The sequence below is a fragment of the Apium graveolens genome, chromosome 4, assembly GCF_009905375.1.
Source record: "Apium graveolens cultivar Ventura chromosome 4, ASM990537v1, whole genome shotgun sequence".
NCBI lineage: Eukaryota > Viridiplantae > Streptophyta > Magnoliopsida > Apiales > Apiaceae > Apium > Apium graveolens.
The window spans coordinates 126997150-127012045 of NC_133650.1; the positions used below are offsets into that span (position 1 = coordinate 126997150).

Below are 14896 nucleotides of genomic sequence, written 5' to 3' on the forward strand. Positions count from 1 at the left end.
TGCTTCATTTTTTGCCAGTAAAATGCTAACTTTAGTCTCTGTAAACAAGTTGTCTGCCCTGAATGACCCCCCAAAGCAGAATTATGTAAAGCTTCAATGACTTGAGTCCTTATTCCCCCAGTACTTCCCAAATAAACTTTTCCTTGTTTCTTCAGAATTCCTAGAGTAAACTGATATTCAGAATTCACATTTAAATTGTACTCCAAAAGAATCTGAGAAATTTGTTCTTGAATTTCCTCATCTTCTTCATAACTCCTCAGCACTTGTTGTATCCACATAGGCTATAATTCTGAAATAACATTAAGTTCAGTTGTGACTGTACCTTGTTCTCCCTCATTCTACAACCCTCCTTCAGTTATGACTACCCTAGATAAAGCATCTGGTGCTACATTTTCACATCCCTTTTTACACTGGATCTCATAATCCATTCCCAGAAGCTTGGACAACCACTTATACTGTAAAGAGGTATGCAGAGGTTGTTCCAATAAAAACTTTAATGATCGGTGATCAGTTTTAATAATAAAATAATGACCAATCAGATAATGTCTCCACTTAGTAACAGCCAATACCAATGCAAATAGCTCATTTTCATACACTGAACATCCTAAACTCCTTTTATTAAAAGCTTTGCTCAAATAAGATATTGCCTGCCTTGTTGCATCAACACAGCACCCATACCAATTGCACAAGCATCCTTTCTACTATAAAAGGAATACTAAAATCTAGCATTGCTAATACTGGATCTTCACATAATGCTTTTTTCAATGCTTTGAAAACCTCTGTTGCTCTTTCACCCCAATGAAAACCATCTTTCTTTAAAAGATCAGTTAACGGCCTAGTTAGCATACCATATCCTTTTATAAATCTTCTATAATACCCTGATAGTCCTAAAAATCCTCTCAATGCCTTAACAGAATCTGGAATAGGCCAATATATGATGCTATTGATCTTTGAGGGATTCATACTGAGCCCCTTTGCAAAAATAATGTGACCTAGATACTCCACAGAATCTGTTGCAAATGTACATTTTGAATTCTTTGCATATAACTGATTTGCTTCTAATAACCTCAAGACAGCTTCTAATTGTTCTATATGTGCATCAAGGTCAGAACTGTAGACTAAGATGTCATAAAAAAACTAATACAAATTTCCTCAAAAGAGGTTGAAACACCTGGTTCATTAGAGCTTGAAAGGTTGCAGGCGCATTAATCAAACCAAAGGGCATTACTACAAATTCAAAATGCCTATGATGTGTTTGAAAAGCAGTTTTATAAGTATCGGTTGGTTTGACTAGTATTTGATGATAACCAGACCTTAAATCTAGTTTAGTAATTCATCTAACAACTCATCAATTTTGGGTATAAGAAACTTATCCTTAATTGTCAATTTATTCAGATGTTTGTAATCTACACAGAATCTCCAAGAATCATCTTTCTTCCTGACTAAAATCACAGGAGATGCAAATGGACTATTACTGGTTTTAATAGTGCCACTTTCTAACATCTGTTGCACTTGATTTTCAATTTCAGATTTTTGAGAATGAGGATACCTGTAAGGTTTTAATTTGAAAGGAGCAGCTCCTTCTTGTAGAGGAATCCCATTGTCAATAGCTCTGGTAGGAGGTAGTCCTTCTGGTACTTCAAAGATTTTTGAGTACTTGTTGAGCAGCTCAGACATCTTCCCAGGTAACTCCTTGTTTGCTTCTAAACTGTACAAATTTTCCTTCAACTTTTGTTGTGCTAACTTCTAATTTAGCACCTGTAAGTCTTTCCCTCTTACTAAATGGATTATAGCTTCTTCTACCCTCACATTCAACAATATTTGATCTTCTTTATCAGAATCAACATTAAGTTTTAGATATAACTTCTTGAAATCAAACAGTATAGGACTATACTGTTCTAACCAATCTACCCCAATGATCATATCCCACCCAACTATATCAATCACTCTGAAATCAAAAATGAATTCATATTGTTGAATCTTCCATTTAACCTTGGGTACATAATAACTGCTCACAATAGTTCTTCCATCAGCCAGTTTAATAGTAAGAGCTTCACAACTAACCATCTTCAATTGTGCTTTTTCAACCATCCTCCTATCAATATAACTCCTAGTACTACCAGTGTTAGTTAACAACTAAACCTTGATATCCTTAATGAATCCTTCTAAACTAATGGTCTTCATGTTCATCTTTTCAGACAAAGCATTCAAGGATATTTCTGTAATTGTTCCCTCTTCTTCCTCTTCCATTATTTCCTCCAACATGTCTTTTTCTCCATCCCCCGTTAACATGAATAGATATTGCTGGTTTTTACATTGGTGACCCTGACTGAACTTATCACCACATATATAATACAAATGGTTGTTTCTTATGTACTGAAACTCTTCAGGAGAGACTTTTTTGAAATTATCCTTTAACTCCTCTTCTTTCTTTTCAGTTATGACACTAGTTTCTCCCTTTTTATCATTAGCAGACCATTTAGTGTTAATGCTGACTACAGACTTCTTAATTTCTTATTTCTTAATCATGATTTCTACAGTTTGCTCCTGATACTGAGCCACTTCTACAGCATCCATCAATGTATTTGGTTTCATCAACCTAACCATAGGCTTCAACTCATTTTTTAACCCTGAGATAAAACTAGAGATGAAATATTTCTCATCTAGATATGGATTTCTACACAACAACACAGACTTCAGCTCTTCAAACTTTTCTACATATTCCATTACCGAAGTCACTTATATTAACTTGTTAAACTCTTCTTGTTCATCTAGACCTTCTTTCTTACCAAATCGTTTGGTGATAACATCACAAAATTCAACCCAAGAAATATTATCCCTAACCAACTTAAAACTCTAAAACCATATATTTGCCTTACCATCAAAGAACATTTCTATATACTCAACTTTATGAGAATCACTAACCTGATTGACCAAGAAGAATTTGTTGCATTTTCTCAACCAAGATCTCGGATCATCTCCATAAAAACTCTGCAACTCTACCCTGGGTTGCTGATGAAACATCCCTCTTGGAACTACATCACGATATTCAGTAAAACCATTATTTTCCAAGTCTCTTCTATGTTGACTTCCAGGAGTTGGTGACATAGGTGTCTTGCTTCCCCCATTTTCATTACTAACATGATCAAACCCTCTTGCCCTTTAAGATGTTTAACATTTTGTTCTGGATTCTATCATCCATTGCAACATTATAGGACTCGATCTTAGCATTACATTTCATCACCAACGAGACTAATTGATCGATTTTACCAATTATCTTAGACTCTAAAGATGCAGAACTCGTCTCAATCAGTTTATGACAAGAAGTGTTGATTTCCTGAATTCTTGATTCTAATTCTTCCCAATATTCATCGGCTACTTTGGAACGCGTACTCGAAACCATTTCCAAGAATCGAGAAGTTCTGATACCACTTGTTATGATTAAATATGTTGTGAGAGGAATTTGGTACAACACTTTTTGGAGGAAATCGCTGAAATAGCGGGAAGCACGCCTCGATTTAGGTCTGATCGACGGCTTATTCGTGACAGCTGTATACGCCTAACTCGTCGGAATCTGGTGGCAAGCAAGGCTGCATTTGGACTGAATTTGCAAGGTTCCCGAGATGTGGTGACTGAATAATTCCTACTCAATCATAGACGTACTCGAGAGATCTCACAAAATGCTTCTACTCAATTATTAGTAGAGAAACGTGTATGTGTGTGTAACCCCAAAAATGGCCTACATATCCTATATTTATAGGAATCTAGTCTGCATGTAGTTCTAGTTGTTGTAGGACTCATTATCAGATCTGCCAAACATTTTTTTGCCCAAGCTTAGGACTGTTCTTGATCCTTATTCAGCTAGGTTTAGGCTAGGATAAGAGAGTCCTACCTCTAATACACCGCTAACCTTTACTTATCCATGTAATTATTATATTTATCAACCATATATATGTATATTCCATACATGCATTAAGTTAATCCGTTTATAGGTAGTTGTAAGTTGCTAGGAGTCGTTTCCTTCTTGTTGTCCCCTTGAAGAGTTCATTTTTTACCATAACACTGCCACTGCAGGCCTCTTACCGTCATCTGCATAGTCTCAGCTAAGCAGCATACCCTGAAGACCCTGGTGTCTTGGCATACCCCAGAAACCCTAGTGTATTTGGCATTCTCTAAGTGTGCTTCTAGCCTTCCTTTGCTAACACCCCTTCAGGAAGGCAATCCCCAACTTGCGTATAACCCCACAACAGTAATACACTCGGGTTCAATACCCCCATGCTTTACCATCCACAAAGCCCATTTCCCTCTATGGGCCATAAATCCGGCCCACGGATAATTTTAGGCACAACAACTACCCCCCGATTCCCCATAGTCATTATATGCTTGGGGAACCAAAACACTTCTCATTACCTAGTTCCTTTCCCAGTTAGACCCCTTTGAGATTCACCATATCCAACCTTACGGGTTCATGGCAATATCCCTGGTAGAAAATATAAATCATTATTACTTGACCTTTTTCCGATTCACTATCATGCTGTAGGCTTTAGGGTCCCCCGCGTACCATTACATACACCCTGTAGGTAGGAGACCTTGGGGCAATCCCCCTTTATCCTCTGTGCCCTAAACCTTCTATTGGCCATACCGCCTAGAGCCGATAACCCTATGTTATCCCCTTTTATCCTCAATATAGGATTTGAACTTAAGTCCATGTTGATCCATAATCATTTTTAATGCAGAGTCCTTGCAGTGTTCAAATCCTTGATTTTAAAATTCAAACAACACTTTAAACCACTCCTAATCCCACTCTTTTTCCTAGAAAATAACCATATTGAGATTTAAAATCTATCTAGATTTACGTGATCAATTAATCAATTTATTTAAGTGGTTATTTCCCCCACTCTTGCTAACCTTTCCACCTTCTCATATATATATAACCCATTCATCCCCCTCCCCCTTTTTCTTTCACAAACACAAAAACAACGCAGGAGAGAGAGTGCAGAGACAAGAAGCTTTCCTTTAAACACATTTGATCTCCATTCCACAACAAGAAGGCCGGTCTCCGTTCGAAGCTTCAATACCCTAATCGAGCTCTCCTTCCTCTCCGTTCGAAATGTACAAACCCTTCATCTCCCTATTTTTGATTCTCATATAAACCCTTGTGCATATATGTATGCGTATGTATATATCCATGTACTCGCCTAGCTTGACTGAAATCTTAACTCTTAACATGCTTAGTATCGATTTTGTTGCCCAACTTGATGTGCATGTTTGAATCTGTAAGGTCGTTATTTGCTTCGCTATTCGTTTCGATATAATGAATATTGGCCGGAATCGGCCTTATTTCTGGTAACTCTTCACCTTCCTCTGCCATTATCCCTTATTATTATTTTTTACATGTATGAGTAAATTGGCTGTTGATTGTGTTTGTGGTCTCGTAATCATTTATTTCGTGTCTCATAAACCCGAAAGTGTAAACAACTCCGACCGATCTTTGTACCTTACGTTGATGTTTGGCCAATAGATTCTTAGGTCCCTTGTCCATGGTGTAATCAGGGGTATACCCCTCCTAGGGTAAGGCATGTTTCCTTAATACCCCTTAATTCGGGTGTATACTCATATCTTTTAGACCCCTAGGACCCTGTAGTCTATACATATTATGCATGCCCTCTCTTGGATCCTTACCAATTGTGATACCCCTATTTCCTTCCTTCATTAATCACACGGAAGCCCCCTTTTTACGTCGTGTAAGAAATCTTAGAGTGGATAACTTACTCTATTTTTTCTTTCCCAGATGTCTACCTCTGGGCCTTCTAGCAACTCTAAGGATTCGGTTGTGGGTGGTGCATTCTCCTTCTCTGAAAATACTGCTAGTGATGCCCTTATCCTTGTTAACTTGTCTCAAGCCTTCCTATCTTCAGCCTCTACCGTAGGTGGTCGAACTCACTCTAAGGTGAAGGTATTAAACCCCCTAAGAGCCCAGATATCCATAAGAACAACCTCTTCTTCCAAAGGTAATAGCCCTATTGACCTTGCTTCCTCTGATGAGGAGGTAGATTCTCATAACAAGAATAACCCTGCAGGTAACACAAAGTTTTTTACAGAAGAGACTGAGTCCTTAATTCCTGATGAGCCCTCTGATGATGAGATTGCTTTAGCTGCTGGCCACTCCCATGGGGATGATGCCGATTCCTATATAGCCCCAAAACCATATGATTGCTTGAAGCCTTCCATGACTCTAGTGACCCTGGACAGCCTGTCAGACAAGATAGTCCCGGGGTGCACTCTAGTGGTACCTCAATGCCACGAAAGGTGCCAGAATTTTGACAACCTTCAATCATATCAGTCTATCCCGAAAGCAGTTATATCGGCCCAGTTCTTCAAGCAGGGCTTCTCTCTCCCCTTACACCCATTTTTTGTTGAGATTCTAAACTTTTACGGACTAGCCCCTCACCATCTAACACCCAACTCATACCGCACAGCTGCGAGTATGTACATTCTTTATCACCAAGAGTATTCTGAGGCCTTGACAGCATATGAATTAGGCTACTTCTACCAGTTAAATCCATCGGGTAGTTCTAGTGGGTTTTTCTACCTTACCTTGTGGAATGTTCATCATGGCAAGTACATGACAGGTTGTAGACAAACGATGGCAGGTTGGGCCAATCAGTTTTTGTATTGTTATGATTGTCCCTCGTATCGCACGGCCTTCAATGACTCCCCCTATATGCCTATTCAATCTCCCTTGGAAGGAGAAGAATTAGCTAGAGCCCAGGGTATTTTGGAGAAGTATAGGGGCCTAAAGGCTGATTCTGGTCTTTTTACCCCAGAAAATTTATGTGAGTTAAAGTTTGGTTTACCCAAGGAGCATGCGACTCCTAACCCAGGTATCATTCTTGCTGGAGAGACCCTTCTTCCAAGGGGCTCTACCATTTTCTCATATAGCCCTTTCTTTACTTAATTTCTTATGCTTGTTGAGAAATATATGTTCTTGTACCCCCTCCACATGCATGCTTAACACATTTCTCTTTTACATGCCATTTATTTCCCTGTCTATTACGGCTAACGTGTTTATGTTGCATTGCAGATATGTCTTTTATGAAGAACCCCATAAGCTATGATGACCTTTTTGGACAGGATGTGAAGGCTGAAGCTACTTTGAGGGCTACCCCCGTGTCATAGGCTCCCCTCGCCAGGTTTCAAAAGATCACTCCTCCCGGCTTCCCAACAAGAAAGGTATTCGCCTTCCTGTCGATCTCCCTGCAAGCTCTAGTTCCCGATCTGCAAAAAGGCTGAAGCCTTCTCTGGAAGATCCTCCATCCCACAGTTCACCAAAAAAGTAGAAGTTCTTTGAGATAGTGGGGAATCAAATCCCAGAGGCCGCTGTAGCGGAGTGGGACAAGCTGAGGTTGGTGGAGGCTGCTCGTGACCGGTCCTTGGCTAGCGCAAAGGCTCTATTCTTGGATATAAAGTTTGGGGAGCAGATCACGGAGGTGACTAGCAGCGACAAGAAGCTAAGGGAAGAGATTAAGCAGCTTAAGACCAGCTTGTCAGGGAAAGAAACCGAGGTTAAAGGCCTTGAGGAGATTGTGACCAAATTGAAGCTGTCTAAGGCTAGTTTAAAGAAGGAAAAGGGGTCTCTATCCAAATCCCTACAGGTGTGTCAAAAAGAGAATAAAAGCTTATCCAAACAGGTTGACAGTTTGAGTATTCAAGTTGAGAGCCTATCTGGTGAGGCTCGAGTAGCCAGGGAAAAGCTGGTTTTTAATACTGGCCGTGAGGCATGTATTAAAGATTGTGTGAAGACAGCGTATGAGAAATTTCCTGAGATCCCTTGGGCCGAGCTAGGGCCGGAGGCCGCAGAAGTTCTGGAAGGGGTAAAGGCTCAGAAGGTCATGGAGGGGCCTGCCTTGAAGGGTGACCCTATTGAGGGTGTGATTAAAGCTATCACTGATGAAGCCTTAGACCCCCAGGCGATGGAGCAAACCCCCGTTGTGAAGCCCTTGGTCATTGACCCCTCTGCCGGAGAATCTCCCGAAAAGAGCGTCGAGGAGAAGGAGCCTTCCCCAGCGGCTGATGTATTTGAGGCTACTGATAAGTGGCATTTTATACCACTTAGAACGTCTTAAAATGGCTTAAATTGGTGTCTTGAAATCAAGTATTTTGTGTATTTGATGCGTTTTTCTAGTGTTTATGCATTTCAGGGTATTAATTTCATTTCGGGGGAGGAATCATCAAGAATAAGCCTCGGCATGTGTTCACCATTGCGAGAGGAAAGGAATGGGCAGATTACGGCGAAGAAACGGAGCAAACCTGGATTTTTTCCAGTAAAGGCCTGCGCGCCCGCGCAGCAATGCTGAGCGGCCGCGCAGCAACCTGCGCGCCCACGCAGCTATGCTGAGCGGCCGCGCAGGGTCGGGGAAAAAGATAAATTATTTTAGACTTCTACTTCTGTTTGGCTTCCAACTTCTATGTAATCTGAGTTTTATGGGACTATTATATAGGTAGATTTGAGACGTTTTCACAGAGAGTATTAAGGGGATTATGTTTTAGATTGTGTTTTACGCAAGAAGCGAAGGAGATAAGGAAGAAGACCGATTTAGCACACCGCAACGAAGAGGAAGCATATTTTCTTGTGATTCTTGTTTCGTTGTAACGTTGGATGCTAGTTTTCTTGCTTTGATTTATTTACTCTTGTGACGTACTCTGTTTTAATATAATTAGTTTAGTTATTATTTTCTTGTGTTTGTTTGTCATGATTTCATATGAACCCATGATGGCGATAAGTTCTATTATGGGCTAATCGTGATCATGGGGTTGCAACGGATTTATTATGGAATTCTTCAGTTAATTGTTTAATACTTTAGTGTGTGATGATTGCATGATATCTAGTATTGGTTGTGCGTATTCGTCTTATGTGCGTCGCGAACATATAAGATAGGGTGTTAAACTCTTGTGAAGCGACGGTGGATCTTGAGATTTAGAACTTGCCATGCTAGCATAGGTTCATGTACGTTGAGCATGATTAGTGGGTAACTCTAACAGTTTTATTTGCCCTATGTAATCAAAAGGAATAACTTGAGCTTAAATCGTTGTGTTGTCAATTTCTGTAGACATATAGGAACTCAACATAATTGATGACTATTCAACTTCTATCTTAATTGTGGATGCTTGGTAGAATGGTATTAGTACAATGAAAGTTGGCTTTTATCAGTTTCGTGTTATTCGATTAATATCATCACTGTCACATGCTAAAGGTAATAACAATGGCTATAGAAGGAAGTAATAATGAAGTTGTGATCTCATGAGTGTTTTATTATTGATAAATTGAAGTGTTAGTTAAGTGGTTAATTAAGTAGTTAATTATAGTTAATATTTAATCAACAATTTTAAGTGTTATTATCTTAACATTGAGAAGTAATCATACATTGGTGAGTGAGTTTAATTATACAATAATTTAGTCTGAGTCTCTGAGGGAACGAACTAGAAAGTATTCTATATTACTTGCGAACGCGTATACTTGCGTGAATATTAGCGCGTGTTTTCGCCCTAACAAGTTTTTGGCGCCGCTGCCGGGGACTCGACGTATTTGTTTAGTTTATGTACTTACCATCATTGGTCATTAGGACTCAGTGATTAGGACGTAGTAGTTACTTACTCTTTTCGGTTGTGTTTCAGGTACTTTAGCAAGCGTTTATGCAAACTCGTTCTCGTGCTCGCAAGAGGACTTTAGATACAGCTGAGGAGACAGACGAAGTTCTTGATATTCCGGAGAAGTTAGATTTTGAGGATTCGGATTCAGGAACTGAGCAGAAAGAACCAGTAAACATGGGAGATCGTATTGTTCAAGCTGATCCAGCTCTTATGGATTTTTCTTGGCCTAAAATTGATGACATTCAGTCAAGCATCCTTCATCCGGCTATTCAAGCTAACACCTTTGAAATCAAGCCGGGCACTATTCAGATGGTGCAGAATTCTGTTTCTATTGGAGGAGCGGCAACTGAAGACCCCAACATGCACATAAGGAATTTTGTCGAGATCTGCAGCACTTTTAAGTATAATGGCGTGACTGATGAGGCTATTGATAAGTAGCATTTTATACCACTTAGAACGTCTTAAAATGACTTAAATTGGTGTCTTAAAATCAAGTATTTTGTGTATTTGATGCGTTTTTCTAGTGTTTATGCATTTCAGGGTATTAGTTGCATTTCGGAGGAGGAATCATCAAGAATAAGCCTTGGCATGTATTCACCATTGCGAGAGGAAAAGAACGGGCAGATTACGGCGAAGAAACGGAGCAAACCTGGAAATTTTCCAGTAGGGTCCTGCGCGCCCGCGCAGCAATGCTGAGCGGCCGCGCAGCAGCCTTGCACGCCCGCGCAGAAATGCTGAGCGGCCGCGCAGGGTCGGGGAAAATAATATATTATTTTAGACTTCTACTTCTGTTTGGCTTCCAACTTCTATGTAATCTGAGTTTTATGGGACTATTATATAAGTAGATTTGAGACGTTTTTCACAGAGTATTAAGAGGGGATTATGTTTTAGATTGTGTTTTGCAAGAGGCGAAGGAGATAAGGAAGAAGACCGATTTAGCACACAGCAACGAAGAGGAAGCATATATTCTTGTGATTCTTGTTTCGTTGTAACGTTGGATGCTAGTTTTCTTGCTTTGACTTATTTACTCTTGTGACGTACTCTGTTTTAATATAATTAGTTTAGTTGTTATTTTCTTGTGTTCGTTTATCATGATTTCATATGAACCCATGATGGCGATAAGTTCTATTATGGGCTAATCGTGATCATGGGGTTGCAACGGATTTATTATGGAATTCTTTAGTTAATTGTTTAATACTTTAGTGTGTGATGATTGCATGATATCTAGTATTGGTTGTGCGTATTCGTCTTATATGCGTCGCGAACATATAAGATAGGGTGTTAATCTCTTGTGAAGCGACAGTGGATCTTGAGATTTAGAACTTGCCATGCTAGCATAGGTTCATGTACGTTGTGCATGATTAGTGGGTAACTCTAACAGTTTTATTTGCCCTATGTAATCAAAAGGAATAACTTGTGCTTAAATCGTTGTGTTGTCAATTTCTGTAGACATATAGGAACTCAACATAATTGATGACTATTCAATTTCTATCTTAATTATGGATGTTTGGTAGAATGGTATTAGTACAATGAAAGTTGGCTTTTATCAGTTTTGTGTTATTCGATTAATATCATCACTGTCACATGCTAAAGGTAATAACTATGGCTATAGAAGGAAGTAATAATGAAGTTGTGATCTCATGAGTGTTTTATTATTGATAAATTGCAGTGTTAGTTAAGTGGTTAATTAAGTAGTTAATTATAGTTAATATTTAATCAACAATTTTAAGTGTTATTATCTTAACATTGAGAAGTAATTATACATTGATGAGTGAGTTAAATTAGACAATAACTTAGTCTGAGTCTCTGAGGGAACGAACTAGAAAGTATTCTATATTACTTGCGAACGCGTATACTTGCGTGAATATTAGTGCATGATTTCGCCCTAACAAGTTTTTGGCGCCGCTGCCGGGGACTCGGCGTATTTGTTTAGTTTATGTACTTACCATCATTGGTCATTAGGACTCAGTGATTAGGACGTAGTAGTTAATTACTCTTTTCGGTTGTGTTTCACGTACTTTAGTGCGTTTATGCAAACTCGTTCTCGTGCTCGCAAGAGGACCTTAGATACAGCTGAGGAGAAAGACGAAGTTCTTGATACACCGGAGAAGTTAGATTTTGAGGATTCGGATTCAGGAACTGAGCAGAAAGAACCAGTAAACATGGGAGATCATATTGTTCAAGCTGATCCAGCTCTTATGGATTTTTCTCGGCCTAAAATTGATGACATTCAGTCAAGCATCCTTCATCCGGCTATTCAAGCTAACACATTTGAAATCAAGCCGGGCACTATTCAGATGGTGCAGAATTCTGTTTCTTTTGGAGGAGCGGCAACTGAAGACCCCAACATGCACATAAGGAATTTTGTCGAGATCTGCAGCACTTTTAAGTATAATGGCGTGACTGATGAGGCTATCAAGTTGAGGCTTTTCCCATTCTCACTGAGGGATAAGGCTAAAGACTGGTTACATTCTGAACCAGCTGGGTCAATCACTACGTGGCAAGATCTTGCGCAAAAGTTTCTGGTGAAGTTTTATCCAATGGCAAAGACTGCTGCTATGAGGAGTGCTCTTACTCAGTTTGCGCAGCAACCTACAGAATCTATGTGCGAGGCTTGGGAACGCTACAAGGAAATGTTGAGAAAATGTCCACATCATGGAATGCCGGATTGGATGGTAATCACTGGTTTTTATAATGGTTTGGGGGCTCAATCTCGGCCCATGCTCGATGCAGCAGCTGGAGGCGCCTTATGGGCTAAAAGCTATACTGAGGCGTACAATCTTATTGAGACGATGGCTGCAAATGAGCATCAAAACCCAACTCAGAGGATGACATCAGGCAAGGTAGCAGGTATTCTGGAAGTTGACGCAGCCACCGCTATTGCAGCCCAGTTCCAAGCGCTATCAATGAAGGTTGATTCTTTGGCTACGTATGGAGTTAATCAAATAGCTATGGTTTGTGAGCTTTGTGCAGGTTCTCATGCTACGGATCAGTGTTCTCTTGTCAACGAATCTGTTCAGTATGTGAATAATTATCAGCGACAACAGCAGCCTGTGCCAGCGACCTATCATCCTAACAACAGAAATCATCCAAATTTCAGCTGGGGAAATAATTAGAATGCTATTCAGCCACCATATCAGCAAGGAGTGAGTAAACAGTTTAACCCACCTGGATTCCAGCAACCACAGCAGTATGCTACAAGACAATCATATCCTCAACAGGGAAGTGCAGCTGCACCTACTAGTGCTGATTTTGAGGAACTTAAGCTGTTGTGCAAGAGTCAGGCGGTTTCTATCAAGACCTTGGAAAATCAAATCGGTCAATTAGCCAATGCAGTGCTCAATCGTCAACCTGGCACTCTTCCCAGTGACACGGAAGTACCAGGCAGGAAGGAAGCTAAAGAGCAAGTCAAGGCTATTACCTTAAGGTCTGGAAAAGTAGCTGATGCTGAAAAGGCAAAAGAAGTCGAAGCTGAAGTTCGAGATGAAGAATCTAAGCAAAGGGAGAAAGCGGCGGAACCAAGGAAGACTACTGTTGAACACACTCTGCCTGAGGCTAATACAGGGGAGAAACAGCTCTATCCTCCACCACCTTTTCCTAAGAGATTGCAGCAACAAAAGCTGGATAGACAGTTCGGGAAGTTTCTGGAGGTGTTCAAGAAACTTCACATCAATATACCTTTCGCTGAGGCTCTGGAACAAATGCCTAGTTATGCGAAGTTTATGAAGACTATTCTTTCAAGGAAGGTAAAACTGGATGACCTTGAAACCGTTGCTCTCACGGAAGAATGCAGCGCGGTTCTGTAACAAAAGTTACCACCAAAACTGAAAGATCCAGGAAGCTTCACCATTCCTTGCACCATTGGCAATCTAACTTTTTGACAAGTGCCTTTGTGATTTGGGAGCAAGCATTAATCTGATGCCGTTGTCGATCTTTAAAAAGCTGGACCTACCTGATCCAAAACCCACATACATGTCGCTACAATTGGCAGACCGTTCCATTACTTACCCAAGGGGCATAGTTGAGGATGTGCTCGTCAAGGTGGATAAGCTCTTCTTTCCTACTGATTTTGTTATTCTGGATTTTGAGGAAGATAAAAAGATTCCCATAATCTTGGGGAGGCCTTTCTTGGCAACTGGCCGTACCTTGATAGATGTGCAAAAAGGAGAACTTACTATGTGGGTTCAAGATCAGGATGTGACCTTCAACGTATTCAAGGCAATGAAATTCCCTACAGAAGATGAGGAGTGCTTAAAAGTGGATGTGATTGATTCTGCGGTTACTTCGGAACTCGATCACATGCTAATGTCTGATGCATTGGAAAAGGCCTTAGTGGGGGAATTTGACAGTGATGATGAAGATAGCAACGAGCAATTACAATATCTGAATGCTTCTCCCTGGAAGCGAAAGCTAGATATACCATTTGAATCTCTTGGTACTTCTGACCTCAAGAACGCTGAAGGGAAGCTCAAACCATCAATAGAGGAAGCGCCTACCTTAGAGCTCAAACCATTACCTGAACACTTGAGGTATGCCTTTTTAGGTGATTCATCTACGTTACCTGTTATTATTTCAGCTGACCTTTCAGGTAGTGAGGAAGACAAGCTCTTAAGGATTTTGAGAGAATTCAAATCGGCTATAGGATGGACTATAGCAGATATCAAGGGGATAAGTCCCTCATATTGTATGCATAAAATTCTGTTAGAGGAAGGTAGTAAGCCAACTGTGGAACAGCAGCGAAGACTGAACCCAATCATGAAGGAGGTGGTGAAGAAAGAAATTCTGAAATGGCTAGATGCAGGCATCATTTATCCTATTTCTGACAGCTCGTGGGTGAGCCCTGTACAATGTGTTCCTAAGAAGGGAGGTATCACTGTGGTCGCAAATGAAAAGAATGAGCTCATCCCTACTCGAACAGTTACAGGATGGAGAGTATGCATGGATTATAGAAAATTGAACAAAGCCACAAGAAAGGATCACTTCCCTCTCCCATTCATTGATCAAATGCTTGACAGATTGGCGGGACATGAGTATTTTTGTCTTCTGGATGGGTATTCCGGGTATAATCAGATTTGTATTGCACCAGAGGATCAGGAAAAGACTACCTTCACTTGTCCATTTGGCACATTTGCTTTTCGTAGAGTTTCGTTTGGGTTATGTGGCGCCCCGGCCACCTTTCAGAGATGTATGATGGCTATATTCTCTGACATGATTGGAAATAACGTCGAAGTGTTCATGGATGATT

The 14896-nt window shown here is 40.2% G+C and overlaps 1 non-coding gene across 1 annotated transcript; it reads right to left on the minus strand.

The window, feature by feature from the left end:
• Positions 1 to 12206: 12206 nt before the first annotated feature.
• On the minus strand, positions 12207 to 12313 carry LOC141722315 (small nucleolar RNA R71). The gene has a single exon (XR_012575333.1). It is a non-coding gene; the product is annotated as a small nucleolar RNA R71 (small nucleolar RNA).
• Positions 12314 to 14896: the final 2583 nt, after the last annotated feature.